We start from the raw sequence: 8,488 nt of genomic DNA, 5'->3' as shown, positions 1-8,488 counted from the left end.
GCATGGCAAATAGCACTGAATAGCATTATCTACTTTTTATTAAATCATTTTCAAATATAATTAGAAACTTATGATGATAAAACATTTATTAGTCTTGAGTTAGCAAAAGAAATCTTTATAATTTCATCTCTATAAATTGCTAGTGTTCTCACAATTTGAGAAGTTACATTATTCCCTTGATAATAAATGCATAAACCTTTCTGAATATACTGAAAGTGTCGTAACATTCTTGGGAATATAAGGAAGAAGGGGAAGGATTTAAAAGATTAGGAACTTGGAAAAATTGAACAAAGAAAGCAGAAGATAAAAGAAAAGTAACTCTAAATTTAGTTAAATAATTAGTAATGCAATGATGGAACCGTTCATAAAATAGAAAAAATAATATTCAAATTGGCAGGATTTCAGACTATAAGAACATCGAAAGATTAAGGAAAAAAGCCAAAAAAGCTCAGTAAAATCTTGCAATATGTTCCAGAAGCTGTTTGAACTTCTCAGTTAACACTTTCGGGAGCCTTGTTTCCTGCTTGTCTCCCAGACTTGTCTATATTTATAATGAGGGTAGGGCCCAAGTTTTATTTATTCACTATTGTATTTCCAAGACCTAGCACTATCATGGTAATTGATCAATAAATATGTACTGATATAAAACAAAAGGGTATGACAGAAGCCAGTAGAAACTACCTCCTCAACATCATCACCAAAAGAATTAGGACATGTTACTATTTTAATAGTAAACAAAATTTAGAGATTATAACTTGATTGTATTTTAGAATTGAAGGGGAAAAACACCTGCAAAAAGATAATTACTGATATATTTTTTAACAAATATTTATCATGTAGCACTTAATCAATAATAAAGATTAAGTACTACAATAATAAAGATTATTGTCAATAATAAAGATTAACTGTTCACATTTGTGAACAGTTTAGACCTAGCCCACGTTCTCATGGAGCCTACAATCTAATAGGAGGAAGTATATATGTGTGTGTGTGTGTATACATATATGTAAATAATTTTATTAACTGGTACATCATACTTTGAGTTGTGTGACTGAGTTAAGAGAGTGGGTGGGGAAATAACTGGTGACATTTAAGCTGGATGATGAAATAGTCATTAGTCAGGCAAAAACTGGTGAGAGTGGGGGATGACTTCAGATGCAAAGGATTTGAGGAAGGAAAGTATTTAGCTTATTCCCAGAATGGAAAGAGTCTGACGTAGCTCGAATATAGTAGCAAAATGATAAGAGGTGATAGATGAGTTGAACAGACATGGACAGTTCATACAGGTATAGATAGGCCAATGAGAAATCACTGAAGAGTTTTAAGCAGGAAAATGACACAGTTATATTTTTAAATGTGTCTCTACAAATTAAACAGAAATTGTTTGGAATATATATGGAGAAATTATTTTTATTTTATTGTAGTAATGAATGTGGAGCCACTGGAGATGGAGACGTGAATGATACAACATATATTCAGAAGATAAACATTATGTGGTGTTTCTATGGATGTGGAAAGGGAGACACAAAATAGGTAAAAAGTGATTTTTTGAATTGTGGTTCAAGCAAACCAGATTGATATGTTTTTTATTGAGAAGACTGAGGGAATGGGGGATTAGTATTTAGTTTTGAATACATTCAGTTTGAATGCTGAGAGTACATCCAAACAGCGATGTCAAATGGACAGTTGACCTTTTCTGCCTTTGTACCTCCACTTGGTGTTTCAGTTCTTTCTCACTGAGTTTCATTGCTGAAGTTCCAGCCAAGTTCACCTGTGAGTTTGGCTGTGGAAAGATGCCAAAACAAGGGCATTATTATATTTAGAGAGCAGCATTAATACTGAGGAAACTTTATTTCTTCCTCTCACTTTGGGTCACAGGTAAGATTTAATTGAGGAAGGAAGCAAGTAAAAAAGGAATGGCAAAGTTGAAAAAATAAAAATGGGACATTGTGAATGTAGATGATCTATATTCATACTCTGTGATTGTTAATTTTAGGATGACTTATTATATTTAGTGTTTATAAATGGATTAGAGAAATACAAATGGTTGTGACTAAGAAGGAAAGAGGCTAATAAAAAATAATGTTTTAGATCTTTTTGTTGACTTTGCTTCTGGGGATAAGTAAATACCTCCTGAAAACTTTTTACAGCTTTCCTCCAGGGTTTTTTTTCCTTTCCCTCTTCTTTATATTTTTTTTCTTTTACAAGCTTTACTTTTTCCCCCTTAGTTTCCCCACGAACTTTCTAAAGCTGGAAATTTCAGCAGTTAAGGGGCTATTGTGGAAGCTAGTAGATTGGAAAAAAATAAGGCTATTTTGTCCCTTTTCTTCAGCTTTAGGTGGCAAAATAGTATCACTTTCATATTTTGGTGTTATAATTTTGCTCTTATATTAACGATATGATATGAGAGGTCAAGCAGATGGTACACATATGTCAGGAAAAGTATGCTTCAACTCCTAAGTGTCTAAGTGTTACTCAAATTAAGTATAAAGAAAACCAAGTAAAAAAGAAAATCTGGGAAAATTTGGCAAAAGAAAAGATTGCTGGGAGATGTTTTCGTAGAGACAAAAAAATTATTGTAGGTTATAAAAGACAATACAAATCTCAAACTATGTAGTTAACACTCCCTCACATTCAGAAAATATGTAAATTATATTTTCTTAGACTGCATTTAGAACTCTAAAGCTAAAGGCGTAAATATTGTCTCTATAATTTTAAGAGGGTTCTGTAGTATAGTTTGAAGAATTTGCCATACCATGCTCCCTCATGGAGCTTCAAAATACACATGAACATCCAAGAAGGTCCTTGACAATTCTGTAGCAAAGTGACCTATATAAAGCATCTCAGCATCTTTAAAATGTATTCAAGCCCTGAACATTTTGCTTTTCTCAGCACAGCTTTAAGTATCCTACAGAATGGTGTTCCACAAGAGACCAGTTTGGTAAAGCTTACCTAAGTCATTAAAGAACTATTTCCTATTTTAAGAAGTGTCCATAGTAAGAGAGTTTTATGAGTTTTCTTATTTATGTATGTATTCTGTAGCTTCAGAATTATGACGTTCTACCAGGTACCTAAACTACCTGACTTAAATTTTCCCCCAAATTCTTATTCTTAATCAGAAGGATCTGAGAATTTCCTCTCATGATGACTCAGAACAACCAAAGAAAGATATTAAATTATACTTGCTCCTTCTCTTCTCTAAGATCCTTAATCGCTTTTATCATTCCATAGTGTCAACTTTCCACTTACTAAATTATTATTTTTATTTTATAGGATATAAAGTTTTTATTTTAGAGTATAGTAATATATTTTAAACTATCATTGCATTTGGATTTTAACCATCTAAAAATCAGAGATCTGAAAACTAGATGATATCTTTGTAACCTTTTAAAAAATGTTTTTAAAAAAATTTATCTGCCCTTTCTCCATTTCTTTACATGTTACCCAAGTTGATTTCTTTGACTTAAGAAAACTCATCAAGTGAAAACTTTTTGCTAATTGAGTAACAATATTGTGAAACTTCTAAATGCACAGCAGATGGCATATCTGCACATTAGTAATGAGTGTACTATTGTTGACTCGTAATATTTTTTGCAATAATTGATATGGTATTTTCCCCCTCGATGTTATGACATCAACACTTCATGCAAGAAACTCAGATGAAAAATGTTCACTAACGTAATCGAAAATGTATTAGCTTGTATAAAGTAAATATTTGTATCCACCAGCAAACTAAAATCTAGTTTTCCATTTTTATTTTAAATAATCACATTTACAAATATAAATGTATAAACTCTTTAAAGTTAATTTCTCTTTTTTCCAGCTGCATACTCTAGTGTATGAAATACAATAAACCACTTAAAAATAGTCCATTTTTATTTGAAAATACAAAATACTATTTGTGCGTGTTTGAAAAATATATTCAAATATAAAACCCTTAAATTCTTAACTATTAATGAGAGTTGTGCAATTTTTACAAAAATTACAAATCTAGGTTATACTGGTACACCTTCAAAAAGATGATGGATCTACGGCCATGCCACCCTGAATGTGCCCGATCTTGTCTGATCTTGGAAGCTAAGCAGGATCGGGTGTGGTTAGTACTTGGATGGGAGACCACCTAGAAATTCCAGATGCTGTAGGCATTAAAAAAAAAAAAAAAAGATGATGGACTATAGAATATTAGTAATTATGATACATAAAATATAAAAATTATAACATATAATATATAAAATATATAAAAATTATAAAAGATAAAGTAAATTATACAATTCATAATTATAAAATATATATAAAATTATAAAGTATAGTGTTAAGCACTGTGAAAAATAAAGGATATATAAATATTGATAACAAGATGTTGCTGATGTCTCCAAGGAGCTCAAACTGGGTGAAGGTAGATTGTGTATTAAATACAAAGCAAAACAGAATAAAACAAAACACATCTCATGCAGTCAAAGGCAGACTATTATAACAAGTAAAAAGAAAGCTTCAGCAAACACATCAGGAGGCCGAAGAAATGATGATTTCTAGATAAGGATGCTGAGTAAGGATTCACAACGGAAATTACATGACATTTGAAGGTTCTGAGGAGTTAAAGAAAAACCTAATGTTCACAGAGACTGTTTGAATGCAGGCATGAAGTTCAAATGTGAAGTCACGTTCAAAATGATGAAACTAAATCAATAAATGTTCAGGAGTATTTAGTTGGGAGAGATGAGGGTCTAAAGTTAGCCTGGAGTTAGTTAACATGTTAGATTGATAGCTTTAGTTTGTTTGATGTTGTTGTTTATTTTTTTAAAGCATAAATCTACCTATAAATAATCTATAATCTCACACTTCTTTTGAATTATATAAAATAAAAGTAAAAGTATTTTTCTTTGTCCTGTATTTTCTGTCTCACTTAAATGTGCTTTAGGTAATAACATATTCTTCGTAGTACTATAAACTTTGTCCAAATTACTATAAATATTATTTTTACCTTAAAGTTACTTTTAAATTTCAGCTTTCCTATAAACAACACATGCAATTGAGCTGTTTGTAAATGTAAGGGGAACAGGAAAAATATACATTGTCTAGAATAAGACTTCCAAAAAAAATAGAGTAAGACTTTCAATTTGATACATGGAAGGATTGTAATTTTGTGAAGTGGTACAGAAAGCACTCTCAGGATTGTATAGATTAAGAATGGTGCCTGTGTAGGAAAACGACAAAATAGAACAATAAAAATCCTGGACTAAAATATTGAGGAAATGAAAACTAAGATGATTCTATTCAGGACACTGAGAGATGGTGACTAATTAAAGCATTACAATTTGTAAGACTAAATAAATAAACTATATTCAGAAACTAACAAAAATATTGTCCAAGTTTTACTTATCAGATCCCAGATGTTTACATTGCTTGCTCTCTCACTTCATTGAGAACTCTGCTCAGAGGCCATTTCTTAAAGAAATTTCCTTGGACTGTTCATCTTAAAATAGCAAAATATAGGTTTAGAATAAAATGGAGTTCTAGAAGAGAGGAAAAAAGTCAAAATTTAGAGAAATCAACAGTATATATCTTTGAAATATTCTTACTGACACCAGAAATTAATAAGTACATATATTCTGCTTGGACTATAATCATTAAGAAGATCAGATATTTTATCATAGGCTCTAGAATTAGATACATTAATCATCTCTTGAGGTAAGTATCTATGGCAGAAAAAGTAGAAGAGCAACCCTTTGAGGGAAGAGGTAGTATAACATAACTTGAAATAATCAATGGTATTACCGAGCTCTTTTTGGTTTGATCAATTGATAATTAGTTCTTCCAATCTTGCTTCTAATTTGAATTAAATGAGTCCATTTCTTTTATATTTTATTCTGAATTTAATGCATATTTTGAAGATATACTCCAAATTGATTAATTAATTCATTCATAATTACTTTTGCAATATATAGTGATATGGTAAAGAAATTTAGGTGATCATTCATGACAATATTTTGTATATGTTAGCAAATTACATCATAGTACCATTCTAGCAAATATGAAGAATGATTAATTATATTTCACAGTGAGATAAATTGTGTATAGAGCTTGATGGTTTACTGAAAACTATTGATATTGCCATGGACAGATGTTAGAATAAAATAATAACTTTTCTCTTAGTTCTATAAACAGGTAATATGACATTTTTTGCAACAAAGCACATGTTATTTCTGTCAATAAGATCATAGTTGTTTTCAGTATTAACCCCTATAGCCGATTCAAATGCATACATTTATATAATTATAATAAGAGAGGGGGGACATTTTGGTAAAATATTTTATTATTATTAATAATAATATAATCATGGTTATAAAAATAACAACTTTATAAACTACAGACACTTTATATACAAGTCATAACCACAGTGTTCCCTTTTTGGGTAAGCATCCCGCTGTACCACTTAATAGGCAGCTTATCAATTTCCTATTTATGCACAACACATATAGTCATAATATCCACAGTATTCCATTTTTAATTTCCTGAAGACAGAAATTTTCTGTGCAAATGGAAATGAACCTACTTAAAATTACACTGTCAAGATTTATAAGGCCTAAAGAATTTTAATATTTTTATTAGTAGTAAATTCTTAGTTCAAAAGTCAGTTGAACATTGAAAGATAACTTATTTTTGAACTTCATTGTGAAAATTAATTTATTCACACAAAGACTATGTCTTTTTATTCAAATTAATTTTATTTTTCAAATGAGTTCGTCTATAAATATGGGATATAACTGTTTGAAAGTAATCAATTTTTTGACCTCAGTAAATCAAATTTTTTAGAATGAGAGCTTATTAAAATTCTTTACCTCATAATCTCTATATTGCAAAACCAGTATTTCTTTAAAAAAAATATTTCAAAACAACAAGAAAATGCCTGACAGCAATTTCTCACTTCTTGACATTATTTTTTTTTTCAAGAGAATGTTGTGGCTATAACATTCACTTTGTATAGTACCATTGGTACCAACAAGAAATATTCACAGGAATAAGTGAAATACAATTTTGCTATCACGTATCATTATTGTTATTTTTCTTGCCTTCCAGTGTCTCTCATTTCCCATAGTGAAACACTTAGCAAGCAAGAGCCTGTTAACATAGAGATTGATTCAACATAGACCATTTTACCGAGGACCTGCCCACAGCAAATAGGTAAAAGTCATTACATATTTTACAATAAAATTAAAGAAGTATACAAAAGGATTATCATCTCTTCTGCACTGCAGAGGCATTATGACAAGTATTTTAATTTTACATCACTATTCCTGGTAGACATAAGAAAATGTCCACAATCATAACAACATATAACCATATTCAAACAGCCAAAACAAAAATAGCAATGAAAACTTATAATTAGAAAAAATACTTTTGTCCATGATTCAAAATGAAATAGATTTTTGGATAAACCAGATTTTTTATTTTTTGTAGTTTATTAAGAAAAGAATGCCCAGGAAATAGTATCTTTTGCCAGAGAAAAAGACATGATTATACCCTGTCCTACCACCTAAAATAACATGAATCTTGTTCATCTTGCTTTCATTGTCAAATCCACACATCTCCGCCTATAACAAACTTCCCAGAGGGAAAACTGCTTTGTACACCATGTCTGGTCATTTATTAGGGATGTTGTTTTTAGCTTTTAATACAATCCTCGCCTTAGCAAAAATCATTCAAGAAAAACAAGTTAACGGGAATATTGGTTTTAAATCACTCAAATAATTATTTTTAAAGATCTTTGTACAGGAAGATTTTGTAAAAACTCAGAAGCTATCCTATTACTCTTTGTTATCTTATTTCTTAACAAATACGTGCTTTTTAGCTAATTATGACAAATACAGTAATAAATATAATTTGCTATTATCACATAGAATACAAACTTTGAATGAATATTTCCCATGGCATTAGAAAAGATTTAGATAAAATAAAGTAAGATAAAATGAAGATATCTTGATTAAGTATCTCATTCAGCTGATTCAACTCTACTTTAAAAAATATAATTGAATAGATTTTAGACAAGCCATTTTCTTTCATTTTCTATTTTTTCTTTACTTGAGTAAAGTTTTATTAGGTTAAAAGACTTCTAGGTTCAGAAAAGTATTTTGACCTTTTTCTTCAATATGTACTTTAATGCATAATTTGATAAAGTTATTTGCAGATCTTTGGAGATGTGAAAATATTCCATGAAATAATTTTAAAAAATTAAAGATGGTGATCTAGAAGCCAATCACAGCAACAAGTCTTAGAGTTAACTTACTTAAATATATTTAGAGACCAAAACATTTTTAATATTCAATTACACAGTTATCTAAGAATTTAAAAAAATACTTTAGGAAAATAGATAGAAAAATATCTTGCGTAAAAAAAAAGTGACCCTAAATTTGGAGGAAAGAAATAATGCTAATACACATATTACCCTCTTCTCTTTAAAAATTAGAAACCGCATAATACAACTAGGATG

The 8,488-nt window shown here is 29.8% G+C and overlaps 1 pseudogene; it reads left to right on the top strand.

The window, feature by feature from the left end:
- The first annotated feature begins 4,026 nt into the window (after positions 1–4,026).
- LOC120591951 (uncharacterized) lies at positions 4,027–4,145 on the top strand (annotated as a pseudogene).
- The last annotated feature ends 4,343 nt before the right edge of the window (positions 4,146–8,488 follow it).

This window comes from Pteropus medius, unplaced genomic scaffold (genome assembly GCF_902729225.1).
Source record: "Pteropus medius unplaced genomic scaffold, Ma_sr-lr_union100, whole genome shotgun sequence".
NCBI lineage: Eukaryota > Metazoa > Chordata > Mammalia > Chiroptera > Pteropodidae > Pteropus > Pteropus medius.
The sequence above is the reverse complement of the archived record's forward strand: the minus strand, read 5'-3'. Positions and strand labels throughout refer to the sequence as shown.